Genomic DNA, 26,080 nt, shown 5'->3' with positions numbered 1-26,080 from the left:
GCGATAGTGTCGCCGTCTATGTAAAAATCGCGATTGTCGCCCTTGATTTTTTGGCCGTTACGTCATATGGAAGGAGGCGCAGAACTGATCTGTGGCTTTCCCACTGAATATTTGTATCCATCTGATGAGTTGAGCCTTTTTCTAGCCTTTTTCAACTGCTTTTTATAGTTCGTTCTTATGTTGTACTGTTATACCATTGTCCTAGGTCACGGGGAAGGCTGTGATTCCGCTAACATGTTTAACCCCACCACATTATGTGTGTGCCTGTCTTTGAACAAGCTGTCGGTAACTGCGATTATTCTTATTTTTCATTTTGTTGTTGGGATGTACAAGTACCCTCCCACGTCCTCTTTGCGTTTTTGTTAGATGTATTTTTATTTGTACCCATCTGACAAGTTTAGCCTTTTTCAATTGATTTATATTCTGTTCTTATGTTGTACTGTAACACCATTGTCCCAGGTTAGGGGAAGGGTTTGGCACCCGTTAATACCTTTAATCCCGCAACATTCTGTTTGTGCTTGTTTAAAGTCAGGAGCCTGTAAGTTAGTGGTTGTCGTTTGTTGATATGTTTTGTTCATTTTTTAAATTTGACTGTTAGTTTTCTCGTGTGAATTGTTTTACGTTGTCCTTTTATATATAGCTGACCCTGCGGTATGGACTTTGCTCATTGTTGAAGGCCTATAGTAAAAAATGCATCCTGATTTTTGTTAAATGCCTCAATCACTTTACATTATGAATTCATTCGCCCCGATCATGCATGAAAATTTCCCCACCGGACCACATGACTTTAACTAACCAAAAATTAATCAATCCTTAATTATATGCGACTGTCATACAATTGAGAGGTTGCCCTTTTTAATTTGTAGCAAAAGCATAACGCCTGCACATAATTTTTCTTTAAATGTTTTCATGTTTTTGATAACTATTTACACCACTGGGTCGATGCCACTGCTGGTGGACGTTTCGTCCCAGAGGGTATCACCAGCCCAGTAGTCAGCAATTCGGTGTTGACACGAATATCAATTATATGGTCGTTTTTATAAATTTTCTGTTTACAAAACTTTTGAATTTTTCGAAAAACTAAGGATTTTCTTACCCCAGGAGTAGATTACCTTAGCCGTATTTGGCACAACTTTTGGGAATTGTGGGTCCTCAATGCTCTTCAACTTTGTATTTGTTTGGTTTTTTAACTATTTTGATCTGAGCGTCACTGATGAGTCTTATGTAGACGAAACGCGCGTCTGGCGTATACAATTATAATCCTGGTACTTTTGATAACTATTTACACCACTGGGTCGATGCCACTGCTGGTGGACGTTTCGTCCCAGAGGGTATCACCAGCCACGTAGTCAGCACTTCGGTGTGGACATGAATATCAATTATATGGTCATTTTTAAAAAAAAATCTGTTTACAAAACTTTTGAATTTTTCGAAAAACTAAGGATTTTCTTACCCCAGGAGTAGATTACCTTAGCCGTATTTGGCACAACTTTTGGGAATTTTGGGTCCTCAATGCTCTTCAACTTTGTATTTGTTTGGTTTTTTAACTATTTTGATCTGAGCGTCACTGATAAGTCTTTTGTAGACGAAACGCGCGTCTGGTGTATAGACTTCATATACAGGAGTGTGCTACTTACGCAGAAACGTCTCCAACAAAGTTACGAGGAAGACAGATTAAAATTGACACTCCGTAAATTTTATGGACACCATCACGAATTGGTGGATCCATACGATGTGTGTTTAACCAAACTAGCTAAGGACATTTTTACCACATGGTAGACTGTGGTTTGTCATTATGTCATCTAATCTTTTAATTACCAAACGTGACTTATTCCCGATTGTGACTGTTTTGCTGAGTGTGAATTCGCATTACTATAAGACGTGTTACGGTACTTGTCTATCCCAAACTCATGTATTTGGTTTAAATGTTTTTACTGTTATGTTTGTAATTCTCATCGGATTTTGTCAAATGTGTTGACGTCTTTTCTATTATATTTATGTGTTATGGAAACAAAAATTAATCACCGCCGTCATTTATTAGATTTAATTTGGTCAACAAAATCTGTACGATAATTTAAGTTTGAAGTTGGATTCATAACAAACTGCACATATACATATTATAGTTAATTGCTATTAATAAGTATTGCAATATGCATTGTGTTTAAATGCAATATCAGTATTTAGTTCTATTTTAATCTTTAATCAATCCTAATTCTATCTTACTTTTGAGATATAGTTTTTCATATGTGACGTAATTTTTCTGCTGTTTCAGAAATGTCATATGTTCAAATTTTTAATGCCTTTTCACCATCGTATGTGACGTAATTTTTAATGCCTTTTCACCGTCGTATGTGACGTCATTTTCATAATTTACTGCGTTGAGGCCTGGACTGAGTCGGGTGTGTCTATTCTGTGTTGGTCATTCATTATGTGTTCGTGTTTGTTTTATGTAATGAGTTTTACTTCAGTTTCATTATGTATATCTGTTATATTCATTTGATAAAATTTACTGTTTGCAATAGCATTAATTGTTCTAAATAATTAGGATGTTCTTATCCCAAGCATACCAACTTAGCCGTATTTGACACAACCTTTTTCAACTTTTGATCTTCAGTGCTGTACAACTTTGTACTTTTTTTCGCTTTCGATCTTTTATATCTGGGCGTCACTGGTGAGTCTTGTGTGGACGAGGCGCGTTTTTGGCGTATTAAATTTTAAACCTGATGCTTTTTGTTATTCATTAATCATGTGTTTCTTTGTCTAATACGTTTTCCTATTTATTTGTTTTGTTGTCCTGTAATATTATGTTGTCATTTCTATGTTATATTTAACATTGCCATTAAAATGCGAGGTTTGGCATGCCACAAAACCAGGTTCAAACCACCATTTTTTCCTTTAAAAATGTCCTGTACCAAGTCAGGAATATGGCCATTGTTATATTATAGTTCGTTTCGGTGTGTGTTACAGTTTAACGTTGCGTCGTTTGTTTTCTCTTATTTTTGAGTGTAAATTGACATTGCGATAAGACGTGTCACGGTACTTGTCTATCCCAAATTCATGTATTTGGTTTTGATGTTATATTTGTTATGTTCGTGGGATTTTGTCTGATGTTTGGTCCGTTTCTGTGTGTGTTAGTTACATTGTAGTGTTGTGTCGTTGTTCTCCTTTTATATTTATGCGTTTCCGTCAGTTTTAGTTTGTTACCCCGATTTGGTTTGAACAGCGGTATACTACTGTTGCCTTTATGTATAAAATTATAATCCTGGTACTTTTGATAACTATTTGAGAATTTTGTATCATCAATCTTATATCGACTAAATAAATATATTAAAAATATTTAAAAAGGAAGAAGTGGATAAAGTCGTAATAATAATAAACATTTTGTTCATCATTCTTGGCCATTCGAGCCTTTGCTGCGCATGAGCCAAACAGTTAATCCCAAAAGTATAGGTACGATTGCCACATCATCTGACGGCGATCTTTCTTTGTCCATACACTCTTTTTGACGCATTTTAAAAGAAAACGAAAAGGGTATTTTCATTTCATTATCTTGCTCTTTCTTCTTGCTTTCTGAAAAATAAATAACAATATATAAATTTAAACGTACGAACATAAACAACAATATGTGTATCCATCTGATGAGTTAAGCCTTTTTCTAGCCTTTTTCAACTGATTTTTATAGTTCGTTCTTATGTTGTACTGTTGCACCACTGTCCTAGCTCACGGGGAAGGCTGTGATTCCGCTAACATGTTTAACACCACCACATTATGTGTGTGCCTGTCTTTGAACAAGCTGTCGGTAACTGCGATTATTCTTATTTTTCATTTTGTTGTTGGGATGTACAAGTACCCTCCCACGTCCTCTTTGTGTTTTTGTTAGATGTATTTTTATTTGTACCCATCTGACGAGTTTAGCCTTTTTCAATTGATTTATATTCTGTTCTTATGTTGTACTGTAACACCATTGTCCCAGGTTAGGGTAAGGGTTTGGCACCCGTTAATACCTTTAATCCCGCAACATTCTGTTTGTGCTTGTTTAAAGTCAGGAGCCTGTAAGTTAGTGGTTGTCATTTGTTGATATGTTTTGTTCATTTTTTATCTTTTTAAATTTGATTGTTAGTTTTCTCGTGTGAATTGTTTTACGTTGTCCTTTTTATATATAGCTGACCCTGCGGTATGGACTTTGCTCACTGTTGAGGTCCTATAGTAAAAAATGCATCCTGAATTTTGTTAAATACCTCAATCACTTTACATTATGAATTCATTCGCCCTGATCATACATGAAATATTCCTCACTGGACCACATGACTTTAACTAACCATAAATCAATCAATCCTTAATTATACGCAACTATCATACAATTGAGAGGTTGCCCTTTTTAATTTGTAAAAGCATAACGCCTGCATATAATTTTTCCTTTAAATGTTTTCATATTCTTGACAATTTTGTTTCATCAATCTTATATCTTCTAAATAAATATAAAATGTTTAAAAAAGAAGAAGTGGTTAAAGTCGTAATAATAATAAACATTTTGTTCATCATTCTTGGCCATTCGCGCCTTTGCTGCGCATGAGCCAAACAGGTAATCCCAAAAGTATAGGTACGAATGCCACATCAGCTGACAACGAGCTTTCTTTGTCGATACACTCTTTTTGTCGCAACGTTACATAAACAACAATATGTGTATCCATCTGATGAGTTAAGCCTTTTTCTAGCCCTTTTCAACTTATTTTCATAGTTCGTTCTTATGTTGTACAGTTACACCATTGTCCTAGCTTACAGGGAAAACTGGGATTCCGCTAACATGTTTAACCTCACCATATTATGTGTGTGTCTGTCTTTGAACAAGCTGTCTTTAACTGTGATAGTTTTTATATCTGTTCTTAGTTTTCATTTTGTTGGGATGTACAAGTACCCTCCCACGTCCACTTTGTGTTCTTGTAAGATGTATTTTTATTTGTACCCATCTGACAAGTTTAGCCTATTTAATTGATTTTATATTCTGTTCTTATGTTGTACTGTAACACCATTGTCCCAGGTTAGGGGAAGGGTTTGGTACCCGTTAATACCTTTAATCCCGCCACATTCTGTTTGTGCTTGTTTTAAGTCAGGAGCTTGTAATTCAGGGGTTGTCGTTTGTTGATATGTTACAAATGTGATATGTTTTGTTCATTTTTCAAATTTTTCAAATGTGACTGTTAGTTTTCTCGTGTGAATTGTTTTACGTTGTCCTTTTATTTTTTTATTTATAGCTAACCCTGCAGTATGGACTTTGCTCATTGTTGAAGGCCTATGGTAAAAAATGCATCCTGAATTTTGTTAAATGCGTCAATCACTTTACATTATGAATTCATTCGCCCTGATCATACATGAAATTTTCCCCACTGGACCACATGACTTTAACTAACCATAAATCAATCAATCCTTAATTATATGCGACTGTCATACAATTGAGAGATTGCCCTTTTTAATTTGTAGCAAAAGCATAACGCCTACACATAATTTTTTCTTTAAATGTTTTCATATTTTTGACAATTTTGTATCATCAATCCTATATCGACTAAATAAATACAAAATGTTTAAAAAGGAAGTGGTTAAAGTCGTCATAAAAAAAAACCATTTTGTTCATCATTCTGGGCCATTCGAGCCTTTGCTGCGCATGAGCCAAATAGGTAATCCCAAAAGTAAAGGTACGATTGCCACATCAGCTAACGACGAGCTTTCTTTGTCCATACACTCTTTTTGACGCATTTTAAAAGAAAACGAAAAAGGGATTTTCATTTCATTATCTTGCTCTTTCTTCTTGCTTTCAGAAAAATAAAGAACAATATATAAATTTACACGTACGAACATAAACAACAACATTTGTATCCATCTGATGAGTTGAGTCTTTTTCAACTGATTTTTATAGTTCGTTCTTATGTTGTACTGTTACACCATTGTCCTAGCTCACGGGGAACGCTGTGATTCCGCTAACATGTTTAACCCCACCACATTATGTGTGTGCCCGTCTTTGAACAAGCTGTCGGTAACTGCGATTATTCTTATTTTTCATATTGTTGTAGGGATGTACAAGTACCCTCCCACGTCCACTTTGTGTTTTTGTTAGATGTATTTTTATTTGTACCCATCTGACGAGTTTAGCCTTTTTCAATTGATTTTATATTCTGTTCTTATGTTGTACTGTAACACCATTGTCCCAGGTTAGGGTAAGGGTTTGGCACCCGTTAATACCTTTAATCCCGCAACATTCTGTTTGTGCTTGTTTAAAGTCAGGAGCCTGTAAGTTAGTGGTTGTCATTTGTTGATATGTTTTGTTCATTTTTTATCTTTTTAAATTTGATTGTTAGTTTTCTCGTGTGAATTGTTTTACGTTGTCCTTTTTATATATAGCTGACCCTGCGGTATGGACTTTGCTCACTGTTGAGGTCCTATAGTAAAAAATGCATCCTGAATTTTGTTAAATGCGTCAATCACTTTACATTATGAATTCATTCGCCCTGATCATACATGAAATTCCCCCACTGGACCACATGACTTTAACTAACCATAAATCAATCAATCCTTAATTATACGCGACTGTCATACAATTGAGAGCTTGTCCCTTTTAATTTCTAGCAAAAGCATAACGATGTTGTGTAATATAGTATAATGGACGTGACATTACTATGTAGACAGTACGGTAGTTAGATATACCGCGTAGTCCGGTTCCCGGGATGATCCATTGATAACTACCCAACTCAGGATAAGATCTCGGACAGTTACCAGGTAATGAGAGTTGGCGTATTGGCGGGAGTATAGTACAAGTACTAAGACTTAACCAGAGCGTATCAGAGTATATTTGGTGAGTTAGTACAATTAGGAGCATTGTATTGTATTACGTATATTAGTATTAAGTGATAATACTCGGAAATCACATCACTGGCGCTGCGAGCAGGGTTTCCTGCGGAAAAGAAGAATTTGAAGCGAGACACAGAAGTGAGTAGTCACGTGTAATTGCGGAGTTCGTATTGCTACATGTAGTATATTTATGAAGTGTTTGAACACGGATATACAATAAGCATAAAAACTTGCGTTAATTACAGTGTTTACAAATTGTTTTTGCATAATTGTTACACGTTTGATAAAATTGTCAACTTTGCCCGGAAAATGGCGAAATTACCCGGCAACAGATAAATTTTGCAATTGTCCGAAAAAATAGCCGTTTTTTGTGTGGATAGCCACATAGCACATACACATTGAATTTTTTTTTTTGTTCTTTTCTGGTTCAGCAACCAGTGATTTAATTAACCTGTATTTGTGTTAAAATAACATTATGGCAACATTAGCTTTTCAGCAGCAATGCATTAAAATCAACAGCTGTTCTTATGAAGAATTAAGGTTGTTGCCTGGTGTGGGAAATGTAATAGCTGACAAGATTATGTCTATGAGAGAGACACTTGGTAATATTCAGCCTGAGCATCTTATGGAAATACCAAGACTAAAAATTACTGAAGCATTGATAGATTTGATAGATTTTTCACCGGTTATTCAGCAACCTGAGTACACTTCGCAGCCACAATTCAGTTATGAGGTACAAGATTATGTTGACATTGGTGAGGTGAAAACAACTGCATTTCATTCAGGATATTCTAAACAAAATGCAGAAACTCACGACTTTTCAGATTCAGACACACCTTCTGATGAATATTTGCTTAAACCTGAGCACGAGGAAGTCAAGCGTGATTTATCACGTCCCAGTTCAGCAATGAGCAAAATTTTAGATTATACAATGCAGCATGGAGACCATCGGTACTCATCAAAAATCTCCAGACCAGATGAAAAGAAGTCGTTATTTCAAACTGAGTGTGACGATCAAGATGAAGTTCAAGATTTTGCTAGTGATAGACAATCTAAGCCAGAAAACATCCATAGAACAGATAAATTAGGGTACACGAAACCAAGTATCAGATTAAATGTTGAGGAAAATATTGACAGTCGTGATTATTCACGTCACCAAGCTACCCAGCATCAGAACCCACAGTTGGGATGGCAGCAAGGTCCAAATGAAAATATTGAAAACCGTGATTATTCACGTAACCATAATCCAAATCAGAAGACATCACAGTTGGGATGGCAGCAAGGTCCAAATGAAAACATTGAAAAACGTGATTATTCACGAGACCATAATCCACATCAGCAGACATCACAGGTGGGAAGGCAGCAAGGACCCATTGAACACAAATCTAGAACAGAAAGGCCTGTTCCAGTCCCAAGACGTCATCAACGGTTAGAATCACATACACCATCAACTATAATTCCACGCAGAATACCTTTACCTGAAATTCAACGCAGAATACCCTCACCAGAAATTTTTAGGGAACCAGTATATTCCTTGAGAACACCAAACCCAGCATACTCCTCTACAATGAACAGAAATATGTATACACCTAGACCATTTTTAAGTTATCATGAGTCACCACAATTAATGCCACCATCTAAACCAAAATCAAAGAACTTAGAAATACCAAAAGGACTAAAGTATGATGGTTCATCAGGACTTGATTTTCTAGTTAGAGCAAAAGTAATACTAGATTGCAGAAAATTGGTATTTTTCATCAATGGAGAAGCATTACCTATGATTCATGGAGATGTTGGACTGGTACCGCCTGTGAACGCCATAGCAAGAGTTGCTAAAATTACCGTTCCACATAGAACAGTCATACCTCCTAATTCAGTTGTACAGTTAGAGTCAGATTTGTCGACAGAATTAACAGATTTTATAATTGAACCTAATAAAGAGATAGATTTGTTAATCCCACGTGGTTATTACAATGCTAGTGTTTTGCCATGTGTTAGTTTACTGAATGTAACAAATAACAAGATAGTTTTACAAAAGGGAACTCTTCTAGGCGAAGCAATTGAAGCTGATGTAGTTGAAACGGGGCCAGCCCCGTCAGTAGCAACAACTGGAATAGCCAGAGATAACAACCCACTACCGGAACAGTTACAGAACATATTGGATAAATCCAGTACACTCACTAAAGACCAACAGTCCAAAGTTGCGAATTTACTTCATGAATTTGTTGATGTTTTCGCACTAGATGATTTTGACTTGGGAACATTTAGCCACATTGAACATGCGATTGATACAGGTGATGCACGCCCTATCAAACAACGAATAAGACGAACACCCATGTGTTTTGCACACGAAGAAGAAAGCCATTTAAAGAAAATGTTAGATGCAGGTATAATAGAACCATCTATATCGGAATGGGCATCTGCGCCAGTACTGGTGCGCAAGCGTGATGGCGCCGTGCGCTGGTGTATAGATTACAGGAAATTGAATTCCGTGACGAAAAAAGATGTCTACCCGCTTCCTCTCATAGACGAATGTTTGGACACTTTGGCGGAAAATGAATGGTTTTCAAAATTGGACGCAAATAGTGCGTATTATCAGGTAAAAGTGAAGGACTCAGACAAAGAAAAGACCGCCTTCATCACTAAATACGGATTATTCCACTTTGTCCGAATGAGTTTTGGTCTTTGCAATGCCCCAGGGACATATTCAAGAGTAATGAATCTCGTTCTCCGAGGATTAACATGGAATGTTGTACTTGCCTTCCTAGACGATATTCTAGTTATGGGAAAGACTTTTGAAGACCATTTACAGAATTTAACATCAGTTTTTGAACGTTTCAGAGAGTATGGGCTGAAATTAAAACCCAGGAAATGTGATTTCTTTCAAAAAGAAATAGACTTTTTAGGCAGAACAATCAATAGAGATGGTATGTCCATTGGCAGTGAATATGTTGAAGTTGTCAAGAAATGGAAAGTACCTAAGACAACCAGAGAGGTTGAACAATTTCTAGGCTTTGCCAATTACCATAGAACTTTCATAAAGAATTTTGCAGATCTGTCTTACCCTTTGTATCAATTGACCGGTAAGAAACCGTACAAATGGAGAGACTCAGAGCAAGAGGCTTTTGACCAACTTGTAGAGGCATTGACAACTACTCCTTTATTGGCATTACCCAACAATAAAGACCCGTTTATTTTGGACACAGATGCTTCCAATTTCGCAATTGGAGCAGAGTTGATACAAATCCAAGATGGCGTAGAGCGTCCAGTTGCATATGGAAGTTTTTCCTTGACCCATGAGCAAAAGCGGTATTGCACGACAAGAAAAGAATTGCTTGCGGTAGTGAAATTCACCAGACATTACAGACATTACCTTTTAGGACGGGAGTTTATAGTCCGTACAGACCATAGCAGTTTAACATGGTTGTTGCATTTTAAAGAGCCACAAGGACAACTAGCTCGATGGCTAGAGGAGCTAAGCCAGTATCACATGACGGTAAAACACAGGCCAGGTAAAAGACACCAAAATGCGGACGCATTATCACGTCTGCCAGATTTAGCCTGTCCACAGAATAGATTAGCAGCTGGAAACATGCTAAAACACAATCTACCCTGTGGAGCATGCGATTACTGTACTCGTGCACACCAGAGTTGGCTTGGATTTCAAGAAGACGTAGATAATGTTATTCCTTTAGCTTCCAATCAGGACTGTAAAAGTTTTGAACCTATAGGACCACACACAGTACTACCGAGTTCTTTGATTTCTGATGACAATTTACTGAAACAGGACAATACCCAACATATACATGCAATTACAGAGGACAATACTAGCCCAGACAGTTCAATACCACAAGATGAGGACCAGAACGTGACTAGTCACGTGAAGGAGAATTCAAGTACATTTCAGGTCCAGCAACAAGTATTTGAGAGTACAAATCAAGATATAGTAAACCAGAACCAAAATGTTTGTCACAGTTCAGTTGAAATAGTCACTACACCACTTGGTATGTCAGTTTACGCGACATATTTGGACTTCCCAAATGTAAATGCCATTACTGAGACAGGTATAGAAGCTAGTACTTATTCACCAGAACAATTACGAGATTATCAGTCTAAAGACCCAGACTTGGAGTTAATACTGGTATGGTTCAGGGACAAAACAGAACCATCAGAAGCTACAATATTCAGATGCAGTCCAGTAGCTAAGAAATATTGGATAAACAAAGATATGTTTTACCTAGACGATAATGGAATATTGAGAAATTTAGACAAGAAAGACAGAACACCAAGACTTGTGGTACCAAGAGATCTTGTTGAACAAGTGATATCATTATGTCATGATATTCCTGCTGCAGGTCATCAAGGTATGAATAGGACCACATTGAGAATTAAGGCAAAATATCAATGGTATGGTATGACACAAAAAATAAGAGACTTTGTGAAGACTTGTAGTACATGCAATCTACACAAGAAGCCAAACAGAAAGGCTAAATGCCCGCTTACCCAGTTTCATGCAGGTGCACCAATGGAGCGAGTCCACTTAGATTTTCTAGGACCACTGCCAGAGACGAAATTTGGGAATGCTCATGTACTAGTTATGGTTGACCAGTTTTCCAAATGGATGGAATGCATTCCGTTACCAGCACAAACAGCAGAGCATACGGCAAGAGCTGCAGTGAACGAGTTTTTCTCTCGTTTTGGATTCCCATTTCAGGTTTTTACAGACCAAGGACGCAATTTTGAAAGCAAGCTTTTCAAATCCATCTGTGAAATCTTGCAAATGCACAAAGCGAGAACTACTCCGTACAGACCATCATCAAACGGACAAGCAGAACGTTGCAACAGAACCTTAATGGACGCAGTCCGTTGCTTCGTGTCTAAACAACAAGACAATTGGGATGAACATTTGGCACAGTTGGCAGGAGCTGTTCGATCGTCAGTAAACAGGAGTACTGGTTTTACGCCAAACATGCTGATGCTTGGGAGAGAGGTTAACCAGCCTGTTGATTTATTGTACAGTTTTCCTGGTGCTAAAACAGATGAGTCACGAGATGAGTATGTGATGAGACTCCGAGATGCAATAACATCTGCACACGAAATAGCGCGCAATACGCTAAAAACTACCCAGAATACCATGAAACGTGATTATGATGTACGTATTCTGGAAAGGGAATACAAAATAGGAGATTTAGTTTATGTTTTAGACACAGCAAAAATTAAAGGTAGAGCGAAGAAATTGGACCCACCTTGGAAAGGTCCAGGACTTGTATGCGAAAAATTATCTTCGTATGTTTACAAGATAAAACTACAAAAATCTGTACTGACAATAAATCATGACCGTTTAAAGCCATGTAAAGACAGAGAAGTACCACCCTGGTTAAAACAGTGCCAGCACCGGTTACAGGACGGTGAAGATGTGACTAAGGCGACTAACCCAGACTTGTACTGTTTGTGCAGAAAACCAGATGATGGACTGTTTATGATACAGTGTGATTTCTGCGATGAATGGTACCATGGAGCCTGTATAGATTTGACACCGCAGATGGCAGACACTATGGTAAAGTTCCGATGTCCACGGTGCCAGGACTCTGGTACCGCAAGATAGATTTCAATCGGAAATGAACATGTAAATAAAATAGATTCATGTGGACTTATGGATAACGAAAATCAGTTGTAAATTTTGATTGAAAATTAGATCATCAGTGAAGATTGTTTACATATATCAAGGAATGATATGCTAGTTACAAAGTGAATCCGCAAAGCGATAACGGAGAAAATGTGAATTTTGAAAAATATATATATATATATATATATATATAGGTGTGTTGTTAATATGTCGATCAACATTGGAATATGCATTATTCAAGAAAGTTGGAGATTATTTTTTTTTATCCCCGTGGTGCAACCAGACGGGGTGGACTAAAGGAATATAGTGAAAATTCAAATAGGAAGTAAACTCACTCCTTTCAAAGTGGGGAGGAGTGTTGTGTAATATAGTATAATGGACGTGACATTACTATGTAGACAGTACGGTAGTTAGATATACCGCGTAGTCCGGTTCCCGGGATGATCCATTGATAACTACCCAACTCAGGATAAGATCTCGGACAGTTACCAGGTAATGAGAGTTGGCGTATTGGCGGGAGTATAGTACAAGTACTAAGACTTAACCAGAGCGTATCAGAGTATATTTGGTGAGTTAGTACAATTAGGAGCATTGTATTGTATTACGTATATTAGTATTAAGTGATAATACTCGGAAATCACATCAACGAGTACACATAATTTTTTCTTTAAATGTTTTCATATTCTTGAGAATTTTGTTTCATCAATCTTATATCGACTAAATAAATATAAAATGTTTAAAAAGGTAGAAGTGGTTAAAGTCGTAATAATAATAAACATTTTGTTCATCATTCTCGGCCATTCGAGCCTTTGCTGCGCATGAGCCAAACAGACAATCCCTAAAGTATAGGTACGATTGCCACATCAGCTGACGACGAGCTTTCTTTGACCATACACTCTTTTTGGCGCATTTTAAAAATACCGAAAAGGGGATTTTCATTTCATTATCTTGCTCTTTCTTCTTGCTTTCTGAAAAATAAATAACATTATCGCTATTTTGTGCATTTTTCTTTTGATCTTTTTTTGTGATAATTTCATATCATGCTTCTTGCTTGAGATAGAAAAATTATCGCTAGAAACTAAGGAGGCCACGTGGCGTTGCTAACGAAATTGACATGAAATTGACAACGTCGTCATAGGTAAAATAGCGATAAACAGATTATCATTGGTCAGCTCAACTCGATTGCTTTTCTCACTTTCGTTGTACCAGCTCAGGCAAGAAAATCAATCTCGTTGAGATGATCAACGTTAATCTATAAATATATAAATTTACACGTACGAACATAAACAACAATATTTGTATCCATCTGATGAGTTAAGCCTTTTTCTAGCCTTTTTTAACTGATATTTATAGTTTGTTCTTATGTTGTACTGTTACATAAAGGCAACAGTAGTATACCGCTGTTCAAAACTCGTAAATCTATGGACAAAAATCAAAATCGGGGTAACAAACTAAAATTGAGGGAAATGCATTAAATATAAGAGGAGAACAACGACACAACACCAAAGTGTAACACACAAAGAAACGGACTAAGCATTAGACAAAATCCGATGAGAATAACAAATATAACTTCAAAACCAAATACATGAACTTGTGCTTGTTTTAAGTCAGGAGCCTGTAATTCAGGGGTTGTCGTTTGTTGATATGTTTTGTTCATTTTTTTATATTTTTAAATGTGACTGTTAGTTTTTTCGTGTGAATTGTTTACGTTGTCCTTTTATATATAGCTGACCCTGCGGTATGGACTTTGCTCATTGTTGAATGATAGTAAAAAATGAATCCTGATTTTTTTTAAATGCCTCAATCACTTTACATTATGAATTCATTCGCCCTGATCATACATGAAATTTCCCCGCTGGACCACATGACTTTAACTAATCATAAATCAATCAATCCTTAATTATACGCGACTGTCATACAATTGAGAGGTTGCCACTTTTAATTTCTAGCAAAAGCATAACGGCTTCATATAATTTTTCCTTTAAATGTTTTCATATTTTTGAGAATTTTGTTTCATCAATCTTATATCGACTAAATAAATACAAAATGTTTAAAAAGGAAGAAGTGGTTAAAGTCGTAATGATAATAAACATTTTGTTCATCATTCTGGGCCATTCGAGCCTTTTTGGGCTTGTTTTAAGTCAGAAGCCAGCTGTAATTTAGTGGTTGTCGTTTGTTGATGTGTTACATATTTGATATGTTTTTCGTTCATCTTTTATATTTTAAAATTTGACCGTTAGTTTTCTCGTTTGAATTTGTTTACGCTGTCCTTTTGGGGCCTTTTTATATACAGCTGACTATGCGGTATGGACTTTGCTCATAGTTAAAGGCCTATAGTAAAAAATACATCATAAATTTTGTAATGATGCCGCAATCACTTTACATTATTTCATACAATTGAGATGTTGCCTCTTTTATTTCCAGCAAAAGCATAATGCCTGCACATATTTTTTCCTTTAAATGTTTTCATATTCTTGAGAATTTTATTTCATCAATCTTATTCGGACTGAATGAATATAAAATGTTTGAAAAGGAAGAAGTTGTTTAAGTCGTTATTATAATCATCTTGCTCCGCGTTCTCGGCCATTCGAGCCTTTGCTGCGCATGAGCCAAACAGGTAATCCCAAAATTAAAGGTACGATTGCCACATCAGCTGACGACGGGCTTTCTTTGTCGATACACTCTTTTTGGCGCATTTTAAAAATAACGAAAAGGGGATTTTCATTTCATTAACATGGAATGCTTTTTCTATTTGCTTTCTGAAAAATAAATAATAATATATAAATTCACACGTACGAACATAAACAACAATATTTGTATCCATCTGATGAGTTAAGCCTTTTTCAACTGATTTTTATAGGTCATTCTTATGTTGTACTGTTACACCACTGTCCCGGGTTAGGGTGAGGCTACGATTCCGCTAACATGTTTAATCCCGGCACATTATGTTTATACCTGTCTTTGCACAAGCTGTCAGTAACTGCGATTATTCTTGTATTTGTTCTTAGTTTTCATTTTGTTGTTGGGATGTCCAAGTACCCTGCCACGTCCACTTTGTGTTTTTTGTTAGCTGGATTTTTATTTGCACCCATCTGACGAGTTAAGCCTTTTTCAATTGATTTAATAGTTTGTTCTTATGTTGTACTGTAACACCATTGTTCCAGGTTAGGGGAAGGGTTTGGCATCTGTTAATACCTTTAATTCCGCAACATTCTGTTTGTGCTTGTTGTCGTTTGTTGATGTGTAACACATTAGATATGTTTTTTGTTCATTTTTTGTATTTTTAAATTTGACCGTTAGTTTTTTCGTTTGAATTGTTTTACGTTGTTCTTTCGGTGCCTTTTATATACAAAGAAGTCAGAATATCAATAAAGCTGACCTCTTGGAAAATATGCACTTTACGCCCTTGGTGTTTGATTGTAATTTGACGGAATTGAACCGTACGAATTTATTACGACCTGGCAAAACAGATAGTACATACGTGTAGCTTATGAATTATATAAGTACATACGTGTAGCTTATGAATTATATAAACAATTTAGCCGTGTGATAGACGGTTGCATTGAAAATATAATGTTATGGTTACAAGTCACTCCACTATTTTGTCAATCGGATCTATATTTACTTTGTTTAGGGATTTGAAATGCTTCTACAATCTTCCTAATTACTTTATCCTTGTTATCCACATGAAACCATCTAGGACAAAGAAGTACGGCCTTCAAAAACAGATACAGCATAGAAGGCTGTATATAGTTTTGGCAACATGTTTGTATGCGGGGAAAAAAGGTAAAAATTGTAACGACCCAATCATTTTTAATACTTGAAGATATGCAATTGTTATTAGAATTATAGAACAATAAATAATTTTTGTGAAAAAAGAATATTTAATTTGAAGAACAATAAAACAAAAGAAAAAGAAAAGATAAAGAAAATCACATTCACACATACACACACACACAAGAGCAAGCTAGAAAAAATCCTCATCAAAATCACTTACAAAGTCGTAATAATTATTATCATAGTATTGTTCATCATTCTCGACCATTCGAGCCTGTGCTGCGCATGAGCCAAACAGGTAATCCCAAAAGGGAAGGTATGATTGCCACATCAGCTGACGGCGAGCTTTCTTTGTAGAAACACTCTTTTTAACGCATCTCAAAAATAACGAAAAGGGGATTTGCATCTTATTATCTTGCTCTGTATTCTTACGTTCTGAAACATAAATTACAATATATAAAGTCAACCGTACGAACAAAAAAATATGTATGTGTGCATGGTAAAAGTTCTTACACTTTTTAGACTGTAACTTTTATAGAAATAAACATTTTTAATTTTTGATATTCAAATAACTTTATCTGTTTTGTTAAATGCCACAACCACATGTGGCATTATGAATTCTTTCGCCATATATTAAGATGAAATATTCCCCACTAGACCACATGACATTAACTAACCATAAATCAATCAATCCTTAATTATATGCAACTGTCATACGATTGAGAGGTTTAGCTAGCTATAACACCAGGTTGAATCTACCTTTCTGTTCATAAGGAAATGCCTTTACCAAGTCAGGATTATGACAGCTGTTTTCCATTATTTTGATGTGTTTGAGCTTTTCATTTTGACATTTGATCAAAGACTTTCCGTTTTAAATTTAAAAGTCTGATATTTTTGTTATTTTAGTTTTAATTACCCTTTTGTTCTTGTTCATGTTCTTCGTGCTGCTGTTCGATTTTCTCCCAATGTTGACTGTTCTTATTTTGATGTATAGTCTGAATGTTGTTTGTTAAGCTCAGTTGTTTGGCAGTACTTTTTGGGATAACACACCTATTATTTGTGTTCGTTCCTTTTCTCTGGAAGAACGAATGATGATGATCAGTGAAACGAAAACATTTATTTAAAAGCCTAGTGGTGTAGGAACTTAGAGGTAGAATAAAGATTACTATGACGTATAAAATTCGTTGTAAATTAACCCAGTGAAACATTGATTTCTGAGTGAATTGAATGAACCTCGCCTCGTTAGTGACAATTTTACCTTTTTTGTGATTTTATTTTGTTACTTTTTTGTGTTATTTTAAAGTCATTGGATTTGCTAAGATATCGTATTCTAGACACTTGTTGAAAACTGTATAATAACCTCTTGATGTCCTTGGCTATTGTGTCTATTAATTGCTGTCTTATCAACACATACCTTAAATCTCCCTTCAATCATAATATTTCTCTATACATAAGCTGCCTGCCAATAATGTGTGAAACAGGAAACCATCAGAAAATGATACCGCTTTACAATTTAATTCTAATATTCAACATTATTTGTATTTTTACCTTTCTAAACACGAATAGTCGTATACGATGAACAACATCGTTTCCGAAAATCTGTCTTTTCTTCTTGTCCATTGCAATATAGTATACTTCTGCAATACACAAATACAATAATATAACAACAAGGGGATGTGGTATGATTGCCAGTAAGACAACTGTCTCTCCAGAGTTCAAACGAATTAGATATACACAATTATATGCCATAATACGGCCTTCAACAATAAGAAAAACCCATACCGTACAGTTAACTAAAAAATAGCCCGACATGAACATCTTTTAAACAATGTGACAAAACATTTACGAAAAACAAAAAAAGACAGACATGAACCAACGACGTATGTATTCTCAATATTTCATTCAAACAGTCTTTCATTTCATTGCTCGTCCTGAGTATGCATGAAATATTTGCCACTGGGCGTGAAGCAACCAGCAATCAAGCGTTTCACTGCTGTCTGTTATTTCCCACGCTATCTTGATTTCATAATATCACTCCGTTCGTTTGTTGTTTCAAAGATTGGGTTTTTTTGTACACAAAATGAATTCCCACAGTCAACTAACAAATAAAATATTTTCTTTACTATATACTTGTAATATAATACGGCATTTTTCCTTTGAAGTTTTTACGTGATAATCTGCTTAATAGTTCGGTTTTTGAAAAACAATGGTTTTAAGATTGATATGTTATTCCATTAAATTGAATTATGACGTACTTTGCTCATGCAACTTTATGTAGATAGGCGTAGCTTGGACTATGGTTTGATCTGATATTTTTTTTATATGTTAAACCATGATTTAAACTCCGCCTCTTTGTTACGCCTGATTGACAGTTTAGTGAATGAACGAGGACAAGGATTTCGTTTGTTTCAGAAATAGGATTTCTACTTACTGGGAATTCTGTCACTGACTTCCTAAATTTCAACGAAATTTTTAGACACGCCTTTAACGACTCGGCCAGTTTTTCATGAAAGACAGAGAAGGTATCTGGTCCATGCTTTTAGTTTTAGGAACAAGCCATTTAATTTTCGGTGATGGGGGCTGCTTATTACGAATAAATAAACATGATAGCATGTGAAATATAACAGAATGTGTGATATAACCATAACACATAAATTACTGTGTTGTTACTAATGATAAATTATCATATTTTGCGTTTCATAGTGGGGGCTGGTTTTAATCAGACTGATAATTTTCCTCTAAACTGCGAAACGCGGAAAATTATAATTACCAGAGGTAAATCTTTAAATAGAACTCAGACCGAACGTCGCGTCCTTCGATACTAAGAAAGAAACCGACATACCTAAAAGATTCCGTATAATTTAGTAAAAAGGGTTCGACATTAGGTACAATATTTTCATAAATTAGATAAGTAGAGATAGGAAGATGTGGTGTGAGTGCCAATGAGACAACTCTCCATCCAAATAACAATTTATAAAAGTTAACCATTATAGGTCAATGTACGGCCTTCAACACGGAGCCTTGGCTCAAACCGAACAACAAGCGATAAATGGTTTTATAGTAAAAATTAACGGTTTAGGGATGATTTTGATGGTTGTACATGGTTGGGATTAGGACTAAAATCTAAATAAAATTGAGAAATGGAAATGGGGAATGTGTCAGAGAGACAACAACCCTACCATAGAGAGGACAACAGCAGAAGGTCACCAACATGCATTGTAAAGCTTTCGAGGAAAGTCAAATCTGTGGCTCTGGTATGACCTGTTGTCTCATACTTATGATTCAATGCATTTATTTTCTCAGATGTTCACCTGCAATGTATGTATGAGGAATTATCCAACTTTGGAGAGTCTAAAGAGGCACATGCGCTATGCGCATACATAGAACAGGGTGAAATGTAGATGGTGTCCCTATGATGTATCCTCCAATGCCACCTATAGGATGAGGCAACATGAAAAAAACACCTCATCAGTGGTTAGGAAAGTAAAAAAGAAGAAGGAGAATTCCACTGACTATGAAGCAACACAATTGCCCTCAGCAGAATGTCCACCACGGAGGGACCCATCACCTATGACGGCGTAATTTGAGGAGCTCGTTGCAACAAAACACACAACACCCACAGAAGACTTATTGTTTTCGTTGCCAGTTATTGCTGTATCAGAGATAGATAATTCGTTAGATGGCACTCCCCTGAATGGTGTTCAGGAGTTTGATGAGTCAGTCGCGTAGGATCACGTCAAAACAGTCCAAGATAACAACTGAGAACATTCAAGAGCCAGATGATCTTGAACTTGAGGAGGAGCCAGCAGTCATGGATGACCAGTCAGTATAGGTCAGTGAGACATCAAAGGACATTCAAGAGCCAGATGAAAATGTAGTTAGTGAACAACCAGAAGAGAGTATAGTCACAGAGATGAGGGATCAATTGGTAGAGGTTACAGAGGACGGTAGGGAAGTCATTCAGGAAGACATCAGGCTTGTCAATATAGATTGAGTGACACCTACCCCAAATTATCTTCCATCCAGAATTACGCCCATCAACTTTAAATATGGCAAAACATACAACAGACGCTTTAGCCTGCCCGAGGATAAGGACAAAGAAGATCCTAGACAGGTTCTTCTTCGTCCACTTTCCACATACCACTCTACTATTAAAGAAGACTGTCCTGTTGAAGAGACTTAGGAAACAGGCAAGGAGGAGCCACATCAATACTTCCATTTCACTAGATGGCTATTCTTGTCTTGTCAAAACAGAGAGGTGTGAACTTCCAGATGGAACTGTCTTACTGTATTCACTAACGAGCCACTGGGTACCAGAAATCCCAGTCCGTAAATACGTTAGGAAACCATGGTTCAATAGAGAATGTGCTGAAAAACGCAAATTGTATCATAGAGCAAAAAATTATAACTGGAGAGTTAAAACTGCTGAAAGCAAGATAAATTTAACAATGTGTAGTAACGAGTACAAAAAAGTTTTATGTAATCAATATAGATTGTATATTAAGAATTTCATTAGGAAGTACAAAAATCTTAGACAAAATGATTGTAAATCATACTGGAACTTACTGAACAGAGCATGTAGCTCTCAGACTAAACAGAATATTATCAATAAAGTGTATCTTGATTGTTTTTATAAACATTTTAAGAAATTGAACTCTGCTCAAGATGAAAATGATGATACATTTGAAAATATTGATGTTGATAATATTACTAGTTTAAATACTGAAGTGAATAGAGCTATTTCAGAAAATGAGGTGAGACAGGCTATTAAAGGGTTGAAAAATAATAAAGCCTGTGGAAATGATTTGATTATTAATGAATTTTTGAAGCATTCTGCTGTTATAATGTTACCAGTTTGTATTGCTTTGTTTAATATTGTTTTTGAATCTGGTTGTATACCAGACTCTTGGTCTGAAGGTATTATTGTACCAATATATAAATGTAAAGGAGACCCTGCAAATCCTGATAATTACAGGGGCATTACGGTTCTTAGCTGTTTTGGTAAATTATTCACATGTGTGCTGAATAATAGGCTTAATTGTTATTTAGATAATTTTAACGTTCTCTGCGAAGAGCAAGCAGGCTTTAGAAAGCATTATGGTACTACTGATCACATTTTTAATATGAACTGTCTGCTTGATCTTTACTTGCGATGTAACAAACCTTTATTTTGTGCTTTTGTTGACTACCGGAAAGCCTTTGACTCGGTGGATAGATGTGCATTATGGCACAAGTTGCCACAACAATGTATTGATGGTAAAATGTTTAAAGTAATTCACAGTATGTATAAAAATGCCAAATCTTGTGTACGATTAGGTTGTAACACCTCAAGTTTCTTTTTTAACAATGTTGGCGTACGCCAAGGAGAAAATTTGTCTCCTGTACTATTTTCATTGTTTTTAAATGATCTAGCTGAATTTTTGTCACATTCTTATGAAGGTTTGTCAAATGTTTACAATGCTGCTCATATTTTTCTTGATAATGATGAAATTGCTGTATATTTTAGATTGTATCTATTACTTTATGCTGATGACACTGTAATTTTAGCAGAGTCCGAATCTGAATTGCAAGCTGCCTTGAATGCCATGTATTTGTATTGCAAATGTTGGAAATTAGAAGTAAATGTTGCTAGGACTAAGATTGTAATTTTTAGAAAACGCACTTTTGAACTGAATAATAACCTTGCATTCACTTATTATGGTCAAATTATAGATATTGTTGATGATTTTACATATCTTGGAATAATTTTTGCTTCAAATGGTTCATTTTGTAAAAATAAAGAAAGATTAGTTTGTCAAGCTAGAAAGGCTATGTTTAGTATAATGAAAAAAAGTAGAAAACTAAATTTACCTATTGATATACAGCTTGAGATGTTTGATGTAATGGTTTTACCTATATTAATGTATGGTTGTGAGATTTGGGGTTTACTAATAACAGAATCATTTTGTCTGCAATTTTATAAATATATACTAAGTCTGGAGAAATGTACACCAAATTGTATATGTATGGTGAACTAGGAAGATTTCCTATTGATATTTTTATCAAAAGTAGAATGGTTGCATTCTGGAAAAGAATTATTTGTAATAAGCAAGATAAAATTGCTGCTACTTTGTACAAGTTATTATATAACATGCATATCAAGAATTTTTTCCATTCTAAATGGATTTTTTGTATTGAAAAAACCCTTAATAATTGTGGTCTCTCAGAGTACTGGCCGTCACAGAGTGTTCCAAAAAATGTAGTCATATCAAATCTAGTCAAACAATGTCTCTGTGATCAGTTCAAACAAACATGGGTTACTACTGTTTATGATTCAGCTAAATGTTCAAATTATAAAATTTTCAAAACGATTCATAATTTTGAAAGATATATTGTTGATCTACCATATGATCTTCGAAAGGCATATTGTAATTTTAGATGTATGAACCAGAAATTGCCAATAGAACAAGGTCGTTTTTGGGGTGTTGAACGTGATGATCGCATTTGCGAATTATGTGATTTATGTGAAATTGGTGATGAATTTCATTATCTATTTAAATGTACTTTTTTTCAAATGAAAGAAAAAGGCTTTTGCCCTGTAATGTGTACAAAAAGCCAAGTGCTATAAAATATTGTGAACTTTTTTTGTTCTGATGACTACAATTTAATTGTCAAACTTGCCAAATTTTGTAAAATTGTCCTGTCTGTTATAAATTAGATGTGCCTTCCACTGCAAATTCCTTAAATCATGTACTTTATGTATACCATTGAATATGTAACCATTTCATTCTATTATCTCATTATTTTGTATAGTATGTTATTGTTTGTTATTACTGTTTATATTCACATACCCCTGATGGGGTCTTGAGAAATTAAAAGTTTCAAGTTACAAAGCCACTGCAATTCAGGTTTCGACTACACATGAAACACGGGATGAGAATGTACAGGTTGTTCCACCAACCACAATTTCAGGAACCCAAACAGAAAAGATGCCGGCAATTCTAAAGAAAACGCAAAAAGATAAGGAAATCAGTTGTGACATCATTGCATGTCGGTTTTATAATATGTCATCATGATATATTTCTATTATGAATTAACAAATACGTTGAACCACAAACGTTAAAATTATTCAATCGCGCAGTGGAATGAACTATTTGCGGATTCTTATAAATTCCATAGAACTTTTGGACTATTTTAAATCTCAATCTATTTCTGAAATAAATTCTTACATACTTTTGATTTTTAGCCCTGTATGCTAGCATTGCCCATGTGAAATTTTTAAATGGTTTGTACAAACATTGTACGACAAAAATATGTGACGTGTAAAATTTTCTGACGTCAGACACGCGAATCAATAAATGTTTGTAGATAACGTGACGGTACCCAAATTGCACCGAGTACCCAAATTGCACCTATTCAGAAAAATAGCAGCGGAAATCTTACAAGATTTATTAAAGACTAAACAATTTGTATTTTTATGATTTGATACTATGCACGTCTTTCAACATAGTTAAAACTATTTAGATATACACAAAACGTTCACAGTATTTATCAACAGATGAAGTGTATAATGAAAAAATCAAAATGTTCGGAAACGTCGACATGCGACGTCATCAAAACGTCATCTATTTAGAATTAGCAAATACAAAGTGTTACAAGTATCCATTTCTCAAAAAATGAAGAGTAAGCATGGACTAATATCCAATTGTTCAAAATATTTGAAAAAAATAAACAAAAGCTCTGTTATTCGACTTTTGACGATGCGAATTTAAGCATGGATGCAATTTGGGTACTCATCATTACAGAATCATGGATGGTTTCGAGGTCAGTTCAGACCAATTTTTCTATGATTCCATATAGATTCAAAATTAAATTGGTGAAACAATATGGTAAATAATGATACATCTACAAAATAAACACAGAATGAACACTTTTGTCAGAAGCATAAATAAACGTACGTTAAAAAACTGTCAAAATAGGTGCAATTTGGGTACCCTCACGTTAGATGTTTTTGTTTTCTATTAAATTATTCCTTTTAAAATTGTTCCACGATGATGACTGCTGTGCCCATATTTTGACTATTTTATTTATTATGTCTTTTTAGTTCACGCATCATTGTAAATATAACGGAATTAGATGAGACTGTCAACAAAGTGAGAGGTTTAGCGCTATAAAACCAGGTCTAATCCACGAAAATACATGTACCAAGTCTTGTCCATTCGTTTTTGATGAGTTTTGTCATTTGATTTTGCCATGTGATTATGAACTTTCCGATTAGATTTTCCTCTAAGTTCAGTATTTTTGTGATTTTACTTTTTATTACTTGTGTTAAAAGACTTTACAGCAGAACTTTTTGTGCATCAATTTCAGTATTACAAACAATGTGTTCATTTAACTATTGTTTTTCATATTCATAATACTCACTCATTGTTGTTAAATAAAATAACTCATCATAGATGAGGGGGGATAGGACCTTTATCGGGACTCCGGGATCGGGTGTTTTTAAGCTCGGGATTTCGGGATTGACCCTTTCGGGATCCGGGAATCCTTTTTTTTCGGATTTCGGGATGTCGGGATTTGCTTTATTTAAATTCGGGACCTCGGGATTTCTTTTTTTTAAGTCCGGGATTTCGGGATCAAGACCCCTCCTATCCCCCCTCATAGATACTATGGATTTTTTTTAGAAAATTAAATGGTTGCTGCCTAGATTGAATTCCAACCATCACGGTTTTGTTTATATGAACAGTGGGAGGACTGAAATAGTTTCAAGCATTTACTTGACTTGTATTCGTGAAATTACATCGTTTTTATTAACTGTGTCGGGAATGTCAGGATTATATTTATTACTCCAACTGAACGATTATTTTATGTGTACAGTGTAATGTATAAAGAATTCTCACCTTTATTATTTATTATTTGCATTCCGTGGTAGCATCTAAAATTACTCATGTCTATTTAATTTGGCGGAGTCCCATTATTTTTATCTTCGCTGCTTTTCATGTACGACACTCTGGTATCAGATATTGTCGTCGACATTAGTGTTGACAAATTACGTCACAAATTGAACCATTGGAAAGTGCAGGTGGCATGACGTCACACAAGTTATATTTTTATATGTGAGTGCCACGGCACGTGTCTTAGCATGTGTCTGTCTTGTCCTAGCTTTTCCAATGTTCCTTCTTTTTAACTGATATTTAAATAAGAAAAACGTGGATTTTATTTTGCATGTAAGCACTCGGTTCAGTCTTGTTTCGTCTGGGCGCCATTTTATAAGACTTTCAAATAACTAAAGCAGCAACCATTTGATTTTCTGGGGGGAGGGGGGGCTATGGATTTTTTTTGAAAAAAAAAGTTTGTTTCCAGTTTTTGGAGAAAAAAAAATTTGTTGTTGACCCTGAGAAAAAAATGTTTGTTTTCGCCCTCAGCTGCCTGTAATGCTAAAATTGAAAGAAAAAAATTGTTGTCAACTTGTCGCCAAAAAAATAGATTGTTTTTCGCCAGAGGCGAAAAAAAAAAGTTTGTCCAGAAAAAAAATACATAGTCCCCCCCCCCCCCCCCCCCGAAAATCAAATGGTTGCTGCCTAAAGCTGCATACATATTCTCGTTTTAAGGTTAGCATATAGCATGTATAGGATCATTTATAAATATATGAAAAAGGGTTAAAATAATATTTCGGGATATTATTTACGATTTATCATTGTCAATAACTTTCCATAGTTTGCATTAAGCAAATTATACTGATTCAGTACAAATCAACACTGCGACACGGTGCCGACACACATTAGTATAAAGCATATCTCTATATATACTTAATAAATGAAGATGCAGAATTTACTTTTGGAAATTATATAATACGAG

At 35.3% G+C, this 26,080-nt stretch overlaps 1 long non-coding RNA gene across 1 annotated transcript; it reads right to left on the bottom strand.

The window, feature by feature from the left end:
* Positions 1-16,404: 16,404 nt before the first annotated feature.
* Positions 16,405-18,222, bottom strand: LOC139525959 (uncharacterized). The gene is made up of 3 exons (XR_011665064.1): positions 17,792-18,222; positions 17,160-17,319; positions 16,405-16,678 (listed from the first exon to the last, which is right to left on the bottom strand). It is a non-coding gene; the product is annotated as an uncharacterized lncRNA (long non-coding RNA).
* Between the last annotated feature and the right edge of the window lie 7,858 nt (positions 18,223-26,080).

This window comes from Mytilus edulis, chromosome 6, assembly GCF_963676685.1.
Source record: "Mytilus edulis chromosome 6, xbMytEdul2.2, whole genome shotgun sequence".
Lineage (NCBI taxonomy): Eukaryota > Metazoa > Mollusca > Bivalvia > Mytilida > Mytilidae > Mytilus > Mytilus edulis.
The sequence above is the reverse complement of the archived record's forward strand: the minus strand, read 5'-3'. Positions and strand labels throughout refer to the sequence as shown.